General features: G+C 50.7%; 1 protein-coding gene across 5 annotated transcripts in view; it reads left to right on the top strand.

Moving 5' to 3' along the window:
* The first annotated feature begins 4745 nt into the window (after positions 1 to 4745).
* Positions 4746 to 15507, top strand: part of SLC41A3 (solute carrier family 41 member 3) — a 93375-nt gene continuing 82613 nt past the window's right edge. Inside the window, exons 1-3 of one of the 5 annotated variants that reach the window (XM_036911623.2) lie at positions 11592 to 11873; positions 13212 to 13329; positions 13420 to 13581. The gene's annotated coding sequence lies outside the window, so the exon portion shown is untranslated. Of the gene's footprint in view, positions 4899 to 11591; positions 11874 to 13211; positions 13330 to 13419; positions 13582 to 15507 lie in introns of those variants that run through there. The other 4 variants (XM_036911624.2, XM_036911625.2, XM_036911626.2 and 1 more) reach the window with 4 other exon arrangements.

Here is a 15507-nt window from a genome sequence, read left to right as displayed (position 1 = left end):
ATGGCTCCCCTAAAGAAAGACAGAATTCCCAGCCTCTTTTGCAGGCAGCCAGTGGTCATGGGACCAAGTCTAGTGGACGTGATACATGCCACCCAAGATGTGCCCTTTAAATGGGGAGCATGCTGTCACTCCCTCTCTTTTCTTCCCCTGGGCTGGCTGGAAGCAGACCCAGGGGGCACGGGAAGGGGTGGGATGATTTTCCAAGGAACAGTCGGGGAGGGGAATGGAGGCCTTCAAGATAGAAGACACCACATCCCAGCATCATGGAGGCACATAGAATGGAGGGAACTTGCCAGCAGTTACTGGTACATGGGAGAAATAAACTTTTACCACCATCTTTTCGTAATTTTTAAATGCATTTATCTCTCACAATGTTAAAGGAAGACCTTAAGGCATCTTATAAATAAAATAAAATTAAAATGTGCATGAGTGTTTCAGGGCAAAGAGGAACATGGTGGCAAGAGAAAGATAAAGTCAGAAGTGTGGTTGGTATCAAAACCTCATGCTGTGAAATTTTACCGCCTTGGAAGGCTGGGCCACAGTGTAGCTCAGAGTGCAAGGGGACCTGACTGGTGACCTAATTCACAGTGTCCATATGACAGAAGAAACAAACTGGTTTTTTTGGAGTAGAGAAAGAAATGCATCTTATGAGTCCTCCCTCCAAAAGTCCCATAATGTGAGGACCTCTGTCTTACACTATGTTTTAGTGGAGTACTCCATTGCAGTACCATCTGCTCCACCTGGAGTAGGCGCAGGGGGACGTGGATGGGCTGCTGCCATCCTCGCTGTAGCTCTCTGCTCATCTGAATGGATCCGGATGTTACAAGCCAGAGGAAATGGAATTAACCAGAGCCTTGCATTCATCCAGAAGCACTGTCCTGATGTAGTAAAAAGGGGCTGGTGGGATGTTCAGGATCAAAAGATGGTCACAGGATTGCTCTGTGTAATAAGGAAAGGGGGCTCTGAAATGTGTGCGGGGACAAGGAGGAGGGAGGAGGTGGGCTTGGCAAGGCTAGTGCCCTGGCGGGAAGAAGGACGGGGACCCCTCAGAGGCAGAGGCGAAGTCTTTGGGGAAAGTGTAGGAGTGTGTGGTGTGAACTCCCTTCCCCTCCTCCCTCCAAGGTTGACAGTTCCCCCTTGATCCCCATGTGTCCCTGTGGACAAACCACAAAGAAGAGATGGTGTGTGTGCCCAAGGGGACCCAGGCAGAGCAGAGCCCAGGAACAAGGGCCACAGGAACACCTGGGGGTGAGAATGCAGACTCAGAGTGCATGGTTGGACTGCACATCTATTTGTAATCCCCCATAAACGCTGCTTCTCCCAAGAGTAAGTGTCACGCGCACTGAGCAGTGATGTGTTTGCTGATGAGTCCCTGGATGCACCCTAACCACTGCCTGGGTGTCATGGGGTCTGCTGAGCCAGGCCAAGGAGTCAAGTGCTCTTATAAATTGCATTTCAAATGGCCAAAGGAGTTTAACAATAAACATATTACAGAGACGAGGATACACATCACTACAAAGAGCATCAAATTGAAGTGCTTCCATACAGTAGACCCCCTTGCCTGGGGTGCCTGCACAAGACCGATTCACCTAGAAACATACATAGACTTGGTACATGGCAGACATTTGATAAGCAACTAAGAATGAGTGAATTGATAAATGTGTCTCATTCTGGCCTTAGATGTGTTACTGAAGTTCCTCTGTGCTTCAGTCCCCTCATCTGTACAATGTCATGCTGTTTTAAAAATGTCTAGTACGCAATGAGAAAAAGATAAATGTTAGCTTTGATATGATTCCCGGAGTGGGTTGGACCATTTTCAAGGTCTAGTTCACAGGAAAATTTTATCTGTTCATTGAAAAAAATAAATATTGAGTGCCTACTTAAGAAATGGGAACAGGACACCAGGCCTGTCTACTTCAGTAGTCTCAGTACAGCCTCAGTACTTAGGACAAGATTTCATGTACATGAGGTGCTCAGTAAATGTTTATTGTCCAGATGAATAAAGCTGCATGCTGGCCATTCTAAATTCTCACTGAAGTGATTATCTTTAAATTCTCACTGAAGGTTATCTTCTAAAATTATATTACATTGTTTCAAGGATCAGTCAAGAGCCTGAACAGATTAGTTCACTTTTGGAGAAACATGGGAAAGCCACAAAGTGACCTCTTGTGTCACTGAAGGTTGGCTAACATGACAAGCCGGAGCTTGTTTGTCCATCACGGGTGTTCGGGGCTCTCTTACACAGTTCCCTGCTCCAAGACAGTGACATCCACATGGCAGAGCGAAAGACATCTGGAGAGTCAGTGCCAGCACTAGGCACCCTTCCCTGGAAGTGACACGTCACTTTGCTGCCAGCCAGCCGGCCCAGGCTGGCTGCAGAGCCTTCTGAACATGAGGACAGGGGAAGAGGGGGCCAGCGGGCAGCATGACCCTGGATGAGTTCGGCTGGGAGGTATGTACAGACAGAGGAGAGATGCAGACTAAGGACCCACCCTGGGGCATGGCCAGTGTCCTGAGTTGGGGGAGTGGGGAGGAGCCAGCAAAGGCAAATGAGCGGCCAGTGAGGTAGGAGAGCCAAGCCAGTGATGGCCTGGAAGCCAAGGGCTCAGAGGACCTTTAAGGAGGAGGGGGACATCAATCAACTATGCCTGCCTGATGCTCTGTAGATGAGAAGTGCACACTGAGCCTGAAGTTGCCGACCCGGAAGTCAGTGACCTCTATGTGAGCCACTCTGAAGGAGGGGTCAGGGCGAAAGCCTGCCTGGAATGGGCGCAAGGATCGGAGGCGCTGGGAGAGCGAGCTCTTTCATAATGTTTGCAGAAATAGGTTGGGGAAAAGGGGGAATGACATGCTGTACGCTGACGGGAATATTCAGAGAGAGGGGAGAGAGAAATGTTATACTGTAGGGGAAGAGGGAGCAGTCATCACAGTGATGCCCTGAGTAAATTAGAGAGGATGAAGCACAGAGCAGGAGCGCCCTGTCTACCACTCGTTTAGGCTGAATCCGTGGATATATTCTCATTCCGATGAGGAGCATGATTGCTGGAGAATACCACTGTTTCTTTACTGTGTAAGAAGTTTTGTGCAGTGCACTACAGTAGGGGATGAGTACAAACATTGTCAAGGCAAGGAGCAGATCACTGTTATTTGCAGACAATATATCAAGGCATATGCGAACACTCTAGTGATAAAGCTGCAGAATCATTACATATTCCACCATTCTAAAAAGCGTTTGTCCTTAGGAATCAAGACATTCCATTCAGTAATCCCACTTCTAAAAATGTTCAGTAAGGAACTAAGGGAGACTAATAGGAGGCATCAGTGGCTTCTCCAACACCTGGTTCTATGCCTTCCAGACACGTGGAAAACCACTTCCTGGTGGGGGTGGAGGGGTGGAGAACAGATGGAGCCTCATGACCAATTCTGGCCAATGAGTTGTGAGGGGAAGTGAAGTGGGTCACCTCTGGGCCAGACCATTCGATGGCTGGACTGAGATCCTTTTTCCACCAACATAGTAACCAGCAGTATTTGAGAAGGTGCTTCTCAGCCTACTGGGAACCCTGTGTGACTAGTCAAGAGCAAACAAAATATTGCACAGTATCGGAAGACTTAAATCAGTGACTCTCCACCCTGCCCATTCTAGTATCTTCATTTTACATAACAAATATTTTGTATCACCCTTTTTATATCCTCCAAAATTGATAGAGCATATTTCCAACTAGTACAAATAATCTAAATAAAATTCACATATTGCTCTCACTTTAATAAAGGAAAGAAATAAAGGAAAAACAAAAAATAAAAGAAATAAGGAATTTTTAAATAAAGTAATCTATGCTTCATATCACATAGGAAGTGGGAGAGCTGGGGGCTCCACCCAGGCTCTGGAACAGTAATCCGAATTCAGATTTTTCTCGCAGGAACCGTAGAACCAAGGGATTCAATTGTAAAGTAGGTGAGGGCTGATGAGGGCCTGTCCTAGGGGATCTGGTAGGCCTATGGCCCTGTCCATTCACAAAAGGCTCCAAGCATCAACTTAAAAAAAATAGTGTGGTAAAATCTATGTTACATAAAATTCACCATTTTAATCATTTTAGATGCACAGTTCAGTGGCTCAAGTACATTCACATTGTTGTGTGACCCATCCCCACCATCCGTCTCTAGAACATTTAATCTTCCCAAACTGAAGATCTCCCCAGTGTAGACTTTTTAATGTCAATAGCAAACAAGGTGATGTGAAGAGCTGAGATATACAGACAGAAGGAAAAAGATGCACATTATACAACTGTAAATCTGTGCTCTCGGCACACAATAACTTAGAATTTGTATTAAATCCTGCAATGATTTAATCTTAGCACAATTGTGTTGCATTATATTTTGAAGCATTATTGTGTTCCTTATTAACATTTAAAATGCCCCCCACGTTTTGTAAGCCCATTTGGGCATTCCTTAATCTTTTTAATACGCTGCTATCCTCCAAGCATGGAAGTGGGCCAGGCTCACAGGACTCTGGAAAGCCCTGGGGACAGGATGAACTTAATAGGTGAGGAGACAGGCCTTCCTCAGGCTCTGGTGCCTCGTGAGTGGCTGACCCCATATTTCTTCCCCTTTGCCAGCTGCTCTTCAAAATGAGGTCAGCAAAACCTACAGGGCTATTTTTAACAGCAGGCTCCTCAGCTCAGGCCCTCCAGGTCTGGGCCCTGAGGCATCTTCCCTGCAGCAGTGCTGTCCCTGAGTGTCTGGGAGGCACTGGGGCTGCACTGCTCCTTCGAGAGGCTGCTCCTTCCTGCAGTCCCGGCCACAGGATCGGAAGCTGACCCAGCTGCTCCTTACATTCAAACCTCAAGGAGAACCAGGCGCTTCGACGAGGCCAGCACCAAGCCATACCCTACTCGGGCACTGTAAGTCCTCCTGCACGAGCCGTGACAAAGGCACCAGACCCTACCTGGCTGTCAAGTCATTTCGGGGGTGGAGACTTCCAGATCTGCTTTTGGGGTTTACTAACAGAGGCAGGGGCGTCCTTTGCCTTCTAAGTCCAGCACTGCCCGAAACTCCCTGGTGGGCAGGCCTCCATGTCCTCATCGGAAGTGGTAATGGCTGCTCTTCCTGCCCCTCCAGGTCTGTTACCATGATTCTCTGATAGTGTGGATGTGAGCCTGGGTTGGAAAATCTTGGTGAAATGCAAGGTACTATTTCTGTGACAGCATGAACAGTTTGTTCACTTACAGTTTTGCAAATTGCAGGGGGGTTCTGTGCGTGGGCAGCTCTCAGCCAGGATGCACAACAGGTGGTCTGGGCCCAGGGCAGGGGCGAACTGCTGCAGGCCTGCCCCACATCGAGGGCCTGTGTGGTTCCTCCTGCTGTCCCAGAGTCTGCTGGTTCTCTGCAGAGCTCTGGGACGGGACCACTGATTTGGCAGGGCAAAAAATAACAAGTTTCTTCTCTGTGTGTGAGTGAAGTCCAGGGATGGCCTTTATGGTGTAGATGGGCAGGCTGGGGTGATGGGCACTAAGCCAACCCTGGGTTATCCAGCAGGCCAAGAGGCGTACAGTAAGGGGCAGGCCCCGAACAATTTTAAAATGTCTTTGTCATCATCAGAGACGAAATTTTATTCCTTGGAATGTTACTGTTTCATAGGTAAATCTGATATTATAAATTTAATACCAAAGAGCACATATTCTATAGAGTGGCCATCTTTTAAGTTGAATGTTGGATGGGGCAGAGTATCTCCCTTTTTCAGCATTCATTCATTCATTCATTCACTCATCAGGTTGCTTGTTTGGGAGAGGCAGGCTGATGCAATGGGAAGTGTGTCTTTTGTCTCAAAACAGAGTCTGAATCCCAGCTCTTCCACTCAAGGTTGTGACCCTGGGCAAGCAGAGTAACTCTTAGGCACCTCAGTTTTCTCATCCATGAGAAAGGCATGTGGACATTCCCCTCCTGGGCTTGCCAGGAGGGCTGGCAATGATATACAGAAAGCAAGACACCCCCAGTGTAGGTGCCTGGGACTCACACTTTCTCTCTCCATCACTGCACCTATTCACTCATCCTGTGATCATCAAAGGTCTTTCCAGTCCTGCAGGGGTCCCTGCTGCTGCCCTACCCTCGTGCCCACTCCAAGCCTGGACACACCTGCCTGACTTCACATGGGGCCTACAGTGAATCTAGGAGGGCTTTGTCTGGCCCACCTCACCTGTGGTGCATCAGCCGGAAGGGCCAGGGCACTATTGTCCTCCCAAGGGATTAGCCCTCATGTACAGAGTGGTGGTGTAATTCCAGGGACAGGAAATCCCGGGGCAAAATACCTCTAAAACTGAAATCAGTCAAAGGGAGAAATAAAGTTTAAAACCCATTTATTGTTTACAAACTGCCATCGGGGCATTTCTCTCTCCTGCTCCAGCAGAAGCACTGGAGACCTCCCCCCAGCCTCTCAGGTTCAGATAAGCCCTTGGTGGCCCAGGTAATTAATTACCCATTGATATGGAGATGAACTACTTCTCCCCATCCCTTAGGAATGCCTGTTAATATGAAAATACAATAAAGCCAGGTGAGAGATTCTGGAAATCCTTCAATTTTACCCACAGGTGGGCATTGGGATTTGCACACCCTCCAGGTGAGATATCTCTGAGGCTCCAAGAAGTCCGGGCAGAACTGAGCTCCAGGCACCCACTGTGGTAACTTGCTTGATAATGAGACTCAACTGGCTTCCTTCCTTTCCTGTTTCACCTCCTCAGTCTTTCACAACTTGCACTTAAATCCTCATCCCAAGGTCATTTCTGGTGGCCTGGCTGCTGGTGTGAGGAGCTAAAGCAAGTGTCTGCTGTATACCAGCAATGCATCAGGAATCCAGAGATGAACAGAGTCACCTCTCTCCCTTGAGGAATTCACAACCTGGGAAGCAAAACTATCCAACTGAATATAGCACAATTACATAGTTCAGAGGTACTGGGGGATTTGGGAAAGGAGGCTGAGGGGTGGGTGTGATGCTTCCCAAGGAAGGACAACCCCAAGCAGAGTCTAATGGCGGCATGGCAGAGAGCAACCCCTGCAGGGCCTGGGCTGGGCAGGAGGCTGGCCTCACTGAGATGTGTGGTCTCTGAAGGGACAGTTGAGTGACAGCACAGGGACGGGCAGCCCCGGGGGCTGGGGCTGCTGCCACCCTGCTGAAGGCCATCTGGGGACAAGGACTGGCCAGGAGTGCAGGGTGGACACTGGTGTCAGTGACAGCAGGTAACTGGGGCAGACAGGAGGGAGGGCGTGGGCAGGGTCAGGCCTGCCTGGGTGCCCATGTCAACTGACAGGCCCTCCTTGTTTCCCAAATTCCCTCCAGTGGTCTATCCAGGTGCCTGGAATCACCCCTCCACTCATGATCCCTGTGGTCCGGGCTTTCACAGTAACAATCCACACTGCGGCAGCAAACATGGTTGGTTGCACCCTCACTGCAGGTGAGGCACTGCACTGAGGGCTTTGCCTAGATGGCTTCTCGCTGTCCTCAGTCCTAGAGGTTGGCACTGATGTTCTCCTGGCTTCACGGAGGAGGAAACTGAGGCCCGTGTTCCTAAGATCAGTTAAACGTGAAAATATTAGTCTCCTGCATTAGTCTGCTCAGGCTGTCATAACAGTACCACAGACGGGGCTTAAACAACAGGAATTTATGTCCTCACAGTTCTGGAGGCTGGACGTCCAAGATCAATGTGCTGGCAGGGCTGGTTTCTGATGAGGCTTCTTTTCCTGGTTTGTAGATGGCCACCTTCTCACTGGGTCCTCTTCTCTGTGGGCACAGAGAGAGGAAGAGAAAGAGAGATGGAGATGAGGGTGGGAGATGGGAGACGGGAGGTGGGAGGGGGCTGGGGAGGGAGGGAGAGGGGAGGGGGAGCTGTCTTGCGCGTCTCTTCCTCTTCTGTCAGGACACGAGTCCTATCCGTCAGGGTCCCACCCTTACGACCTCATTTAACCTTTATTGCCTCCTTATAGGCTCTATCTCCAAATACAGTCATCATGGGGGTTAGGGCTGCATCCTACTAATTCTGGGGGCACACACTTCAGTCCATAATATCTCCTAACATTTTGTGGAACTTTGTCATTTAAATTTTCTTTTGTGTCTATGTATCTTAAATTTCCATTGAAAAACTACAGTCTTGGCATAGCTTTTTGCAAAAGCTACTCACGGCTTAGAATCCAGCCCGGACTCTGGACTCCCAAGGCAGTGCTCAGGGCACTTGTAAATGCCTGTGAGGAAGTGAGTGGGGCAGGAACCTGTATGCAGGATCTACTGCCTGCTGCCTGCCACTTACCAGGCCCCAGGCAATGGGTCCTGGGCCCTGGGATTGGGTGGGAGCGGTCTTTCTCACCCCTCCTTCCACGCACACAGACAAGGAATGGGAAGCAGGGTGAGAAGGCTAGAAGGCAAGTTTTATTTAGCAAGGAGAAAAATACACTCTCGAAGAGAGAGCAGGCTGAGCGAGTGGTCGGGACCAGCTCACTTATCTGAACACTTGTTGGTTTTACAGGTAAGAGTGAGGGGTGGGTTAACAGGTTCAGATCATGTCACTGTTCTGGTTCTGCACATGCTCTTAACTCATAATGGAGGCAGAAAAAACCCCGGGGGACATTTCTCATGATCACGTGAATGGGCCAAGGGCTCTCGGACATGTCTTGGTGCCCTTTCTGCAGGCATCAGCCTTGGGGATTTCCTGGCTTTGTCTTCTCAGGTTAGGCAAAGAATGAGTATAAGCCCATTTAGGAAGGTTGCCAGCTCCCACCTCTCCCTTCCTTTCTGCTGCTCATATGCTACTACCTGCCTGCTCTAACACTGGCATGACGACCGTCCTTCGGAGCTTAGCTGGGGCTGCCCCCTCTTGCAGGAGTGCTACGTTCTCCCTGTGGTTTCTCTACTAGTGAGGTCAGCCGTGAGTTGCCATTTATCATGATTCCTTTGCTGGTTTATTTTTCTTGCATTAGAACTAAGAAGAAAATGAAATGTTTCTTGTGCCCATTACTGTATGTAAACAAGCCAGGCCCACCTCAAAACATACAGAACTCAGAGCAAGAGTACAAACGGGGCCCACAAACACATGTTTAAACACATTAAAATTGCAAAGAAAATCAATAAGCTGTCAAATAGAGTTCATTCTACTTTCTGGCCCCAGTAAATGTGCCTCCACAGTAACTTGGGAGGCCAGGTTCAAATGTGGAATTCTTGGGGTCTGTGGAGCTCCCAATGACTCTGTGAGAAGACACAGCCTGTGTCCCCCAAACTGTCCATTCTCCAGAGCGCTGAGCTTCAGGTGGGGCAGAGACCTGGGACAAGCATCATGATTAGCTTCCCTGCCTATGACGAAAAATGCTGAGATATAAACACTATAGCAAGAACTGGAAGGACCCCATCTTAAGGCTAAGATTCCATTTTAAAAACCAGGGACTTAGGAGGTAAGATTCCTAACATATTTTGTGGTAATCAGTCAACAACCTATCCTAAGGCAGGGCAAATAGTCTTAAATGATATACTGCCAGTGCTTGACAGTAACCACTACCTTGGAGAAGAACAGGATCAAGAAACTCCTTGTGTTAAGTTTATCTTACAGAATATCTAGAGGACAGACATAATGATGGTGACATAATGTCTCTCAATGGAATTAGATGTCATGAGACCACATGTCAAGCCTACCCCCTCACTTTGCCCCATTCTTGAAAGCCTTAAAAGAATCCTAAGCCCTTAAATGTGCCCCCTTTCTGAGCTTGCCTGCACTCCCCTGTCTTTGAGTGTGTTTTTGTAGCCTTAAAGACTTCTCACTGCTCAACTTACTGTGTTTTGTCTCTGTGCTCTTCCAGTAGTGTCTTTGTTGCTTCGCTATTTCATTCTGTTTTCTAGACTTGAGCACTAGTCTTCTCTCTGTCTCTATTCTACTTCAGTCAAGTAGTGGGGGGGCTACTGAGATCTCTGATTTCGGCTTGCAAGTTCCTGTCACCTGGGTGACCCAGACAGGACTGCGGCTGTGTGATCATGCTCCTTAGTAGCCTGCCCAAAAATCTCCTTTCTTTGCCTTTGGGAAGTTCTTAAAACATAGTCTCACTCCAGCCAGTGCTCTGGGGCTCCCCAAAATCCTAGCCATTTCCATGCCGTGCAGATTCAAGAGGACACTGGATGTCAGGTGACTCTGGCTGTAGGAGTTGCCAAGGGAATCTGCCCTGTGCAGAGCAGGAGTTCAGTGAGCTTCCTTTCCTCCCTCTGCTCTTCCTTGCTCTCTGCTGCCTGCAGGGCAGCTGCCATTCCCTGCTACTCTCACTTTAATGAATTCCTTCCTTACCTACACTCCTCCAACCTGCTCAAGAATTCTTTCTCATTCAGAGTCAAGAATCCTTCCCCATCCAGGTTGAGGTTTCTCGTAAGGTGCAGACTGAGAGCTCCCCAGATGCAGCTGCCTAACAACAGTCTGGGCTTAGAGCCAGTGGGAATTTCCAAGTCCTGGGTAGCAGAACATGGTCTAGAAAGTTTAGGGCAGGGTACCAGCTACCAGTGGATATAACCGCTAAGTCCAGGAGGAGCCAGAGGATGGCTGGTCCTCTGAAGCCCGGTGTGCAGGCAGTACCGAAACCAGATATAGACTGAGAAGGCTCACACCTGTGCAAAAACAGAGTGTGCATGTGTGTGTCTGTGAACCTGTAGAATCTCTTTGTGTTTAACATGCAAAGCTATCTCGTTGAAATTATATAATGCAGTGTTTTACTAAGTCTTGTTAAATATTTGGCGTCCATTTGCACTTGACTTTCCCACCTGTTTTGGGCTTCCCATGGTCAGACTCACTTTCTGACTCTGTGAACCTGAGCAGGTCTGGCCCCCTCCCTCCAAAACCTCTCCTGCCTCTTCAGGTCTTGGTTAGAACAAGCCAACTGCAAGACACTTGAGCCCATCAGGGAATACTGAACAGCACTGGGTCTTTGTAGACTTTATTGGGTGTGATACTAGTTTTTATGGGAATGTTTGAAAAAACAGACCTTATCGATTTAAATATACTCAAATATTTAAAGATGAAATATGTCTGCTGGGATGCTGTAATATTACTCCAGGGGGATAAAACTGCGTGTGTGGGAAGGGACACAGAAGGGAAAAAAAGGCAGGATGCTGATCCGGACTGAAGCTGGCCTATGGGTGTGCGCGGCCATTTTACTGTTTTACTTTCCAACGTCTGCGCATTTCCGTAATAATAAAGTTAATCATCACAATAAAACAGTAATTCTGCAGATTTGGTGGAGCCCCGCTGCAGGCCAGGCATGTGTGCCTCAGGAACGGCTTGTCTTCACACACCCTTTAAAGAAGGGATCCTCACGCCTCCCTTTCAGGCCGGGCTGTTTGTCAGCCCAGACGCGTTTCCTCCTTTGTAAACGAGGCCTCAGCCGAGAACCTCCCGCAAAGGGCCGCTGCAGGCCGGCAGTGTAAGAACGGGAGGAGCTTGGAGCTCAGGGAACGCCCGGTTTCAGAGTCACTGCCAGTGCGAACCCAGCCTGGAGCTGACATCTGACCCCACGTGTCCCGACCTCAAAGCCCAGGCGCTTCGGCCCCGAGGGCGGGGTCTGCGCGGCCCGGCCTTCCGGCGCTCAGGGCGCACCCGCCGCGCGACCTGGGGGCCCGGACCGCCCCCTTCCCGCCTCCGCCTGGACCCCGGCGCCAAGATCGCGCCCCACCCCGCCACAGGCTCCGCCCTCTTCCCCGCCCCCGGGCCGGCGGCTTCCCGCCACGGCCCGGCCCGGCCCGGGGGCGGGGGGACGGGGCGGCGGGACAACCCGGCCTCGCCTGTCTCTTTCGGGCGCCTTCCCCGCTGCGGAGCTCGTCCTCGGCCCGTCTCTCCTTCACCCGCCGCAGCCCTGGAGGGGATCCGGTGAGCGCGGCCCTGCGCCCGACGGGGACCAGGGGGCGGTGCGCGGAGAGGGAGGATGGCACGGGGATGCGGGAGGATGGGTAGACTAGGGGCGCTCTGAGGGCCTGGGGCCGTGGGGGGCGGAGCGGGGGCGGGTGGCACCCTGGGGAGGCCCGCCCGGTTGTGCTGTAGACCGAGTAAACCCCGCGGGGTACGAGCGGCATCCCGGTGGGGGTTAGCGCACACCTGGGAGGCCCGGGCTTGGGGGAGCGCGCAGAGGAGATAACTGGAAGGTGGGGCGGTGTGATGGGGGGCCCGGGGTAGGAGGTACGCAGAAGATGAGGTGACGCGGGATGGGCCCAAGGGCCGTAGTCGGAGGCGAGCCTGGGGCAGCCTCCGAGGGCCCTGGGCGACGGCGGTGCTAGTGCGGGTAAGAGGAGGTGAGGAGCGCGGGGGTTACTGGGGAGAGGGGACCCACAGAGTGGGGTGGGGGCGGGCCTGTTTTTCGGGTGGTTGTGTGTCTGGCTTCCTGCACGTTAGGTGTCTGGGCTTAACTGGCGTGCACCCCGTGCAAATTCTCTAGCCCCACCCTCACTGATCAGAAACCCTCCTGGTGGGAACGGCGAGCTTGTCCAGCCTGCGCCCTCCAGGTGATTCTCATGCTGCTTAATTTAAGAATCACTGATCTAAAACACTAAGCTTTGAGGAGTTTGAACTGGGGGTGGGGAGGGTCCAGATGTCCTGGATGCAAACGCATGTTTCTATGTAAGCTTTACAACACTATGAAGGTAGGTCCTGTCATCCTCATTTAACATTTTGAGGCACTGGAGGCAGAGAAATTTAACTTTTCCAAAGACAAGACTCCTGTCTCCTCTAGCGAAGATGCCGTGTGCATCTGAACTCATTTCTCTTGACCCGAGGGGACACATGGACATGTTCTCCTTAGGAAACTCCACAAGTTGAGGACCTTTGACTACCACGCACGGCGTCCCCACCCTGTAACAGGCACAAAACAGGTGGGAATGGGCTTCGTATGCTGACTCCGCTGGGCCTCTGACCTGTTTTAGAGGATCTGGAACGTGTCCTCACAACGGGTTCCCCTGGTGCTGTACCTGCGCTGTGCCATGTGCTCTGCCACTCTCCTCCCCTTTCCTGACTTTTGCTGTCAGGGTGGCCCCACCCTTGTGCCCTGTGGGGTGAGGACGCTGGGTTCTGAGTGGCCACCACCAGGCTGCCTTTCACAGAGGGGGGCCCCCTGCCCCCTACAGGCGGTGTGGGGATGCTGCTCTCTCCCTAGGCCTTTGGGCCCCCTGATGGGGACACCGGCCTCTCCCTGCTGAGTTTCAGCAATCTCACCAGGTAAGAGACAATGAAATAGCTGTCTCGGAGCAGAAGGCTGCCATCAGATCTGGTTCCTGTGGATTGGTTCTTGCTTGGGGACTGGGTCGTCACCCCATGGGAACTCATCTGTCCTCAGGTGGGGAGCCCTGCATTATCACAGAGTTGTAGTCAGTATGCCATTAGACCCAAATTTGATTTTCTTGGGATGTGTCCTCTCTTTCCGCAGTGAGGGTGCCCTTCGTTTAGCGGGGCTGCTGGCACCTACCTCCTGGTGCCATACTGGTTTCTGGACATATTTGGAAACTCATTTGTGCCCTGCCTGAATGTCCCCACCATGAGAGAGTCATCCAGAGGCCACCCTCCCTGGGAGGAGGGAACAATCTGCAAGGTTCGTGTGTCTCCAGTAGACTGGTTCTTGGGAAACACTTTGGTTTCTGTGTAACTGGTCATCCTCTCTGACCAGCTGGGCCCTTCAGCTGCTGAGCCTGCCTTTTACCTGGTCATGCTGTGACCACGGGTGCTGAGTGAGTTTTCCTGCTCTTCGTCCGGCTCCTGCTTTCTCAGCACTGTTTGACTTGTCCACTCCTTCCTGCTTACACACAGATCACGGGTGTGTCTTTTTTGTGAAGTGACATGGATGTGATCAAATTAACAAAAGACCTGGCTGTGCAGTCATACCCATCTTCCTGAAGTCAGTAAAGTTTCTGTAATAAGTTATATTTTATCCCTTTTTACTTTAATGAAAGACTGATTTTATACATTTTGTACTTTAACTTTTCTCCTTTGATAACATAATGAACTCATAATGAACCCTTTCTGGATTCAACTCATAAGGTGATAATTAGACTGTATTTACTACCATTAGATGCTGAAGTTGTCACTGACAGTGGTGGTCTGTTTGCATTTTGTTCCTTTGTCATTTTAGCCCCTCCTCTGATACCCTTGAAAGCATCTTGTTTTCTGGCAACCAGAGAATCCAGAACCACCTTGATTTTTCTCCTGCCCCAAGTTATGGGTCTCATTGTCTTCCAAGAGTCCTGGTTTCTGACTGTTAGAGACCAAAATCTGAGTGCCAAGGGTACGTGGGGACACCCCCATCCCCTGGGTGTTGCTTTGGACCGTTGCTCTGGACTAGTTTTAGAAGTGTCAGAGCCAGAAAATACATCCTTTTGAAGGTTAGAGTTCACATTGAATCTTAGTAGTTTGTTGCTGTGTACCCAACTGTCCCTCCAGTACATAGTGTCATGGCAACTAAGGCTTCTCTCCCACATTGGCAGTCCCACACCCGGAGAAGAACAGGTGAGCTGTTTTAGGAATCACACAAATAGCCTTTATTCTAGAATGCTGGGTTCTAACTTTGGAAAGGATGGTGGAGTGTTTTATGGGCTTTCGCATGAAGGGAGTGGTCAGAGTTATGCTGGACTTGGCAGGAAGGGGGCAGCCCCGGTACAGCCATTTTTGGAAATAAGAACAGGGCACTGTTCTGAACCACAGCCCTTTGGGCGGTTGGACTTTATCAGAAGGTATGAAAAGAGCAGGGGGCTAAAGCCATGAGTAGGAGGGAGCAAGGGGAATAGCAGCAAGGACAAGGGTTGGGGAGGTTCGGGCCTGGGGACTACCCCATGCCATCGGGGATTCTGGCACAGCAGCATCTAGGGGGACCGCTGGGCCTCTCGCAGGTGACTGCTGGCCTTGGCAAACCCAGTTGTGGAGATGGCTGTGCACAGAGGAGTTGGTGAGGACACAGAGATGGTGGGGATTCGCCTCTGTAATTGTGTCCTGAAAGGGAGGAGAGAAATGGGATGAAAACTAGAGCAGCTCAGGGGACTTCTGTTGGAGGCCAACCCTGGGCGAGTCCCTGGTGTCAGATGGCCCCACAGAGGTAGATGGGAAAAAAGGAGGAGCCAGGAGAGAGGGGACCCTTGTGAGTGCAAGTCCTTGAGACCGCTGGGATGAGCCCAGGGTGAGAGGTTGGCTCTCCTGGTCTTCTTTACTCTGTTTTCTCCTCTGTGTAATGGGGCACTAATAGGCCTTCCTGGGGTTTCATGAGGATAAAGGATCCAAAGAACTCATACACGCATCATTGGTAACTGTGTGTATTATTTTTTGAAGAGCTTCAGGCAGTGGCACTGCAAGGACCCAGGGACGCCCAGCCCTGTTCTGCTAAGCATCCTTCCTTCCATGGGTTCCGGGGCAGCTACACAGGGAAGCAGAGTAGGGGCTGCAGACCCTGTGCACAGCTCTCTGTGTTGCTTCCAGTGGTGGCAGGAAAGGAACCTACCTCCTATTTGTCTCCCCACTGTGGCCAAGCCTC

Source organism: Manis pentadactyla, chromosome 1, assembly GCF_030020395.1.
Source record: "Manis pentadactyla isolate mManPen7 chromosome 1, mManPen7.hap1, whole genome shotgun sequence".
Taxonomy (NCBI): Eukaryota; Metazoa; Chordata; class Mammalia; order Pholidota; family Manidae; genus Manis; species Manis pentadactyla.
Note: the sequence above shows the minus strand (reverse complement) of the source record. Positions and strands in the feature narration are given on the sequence as shown.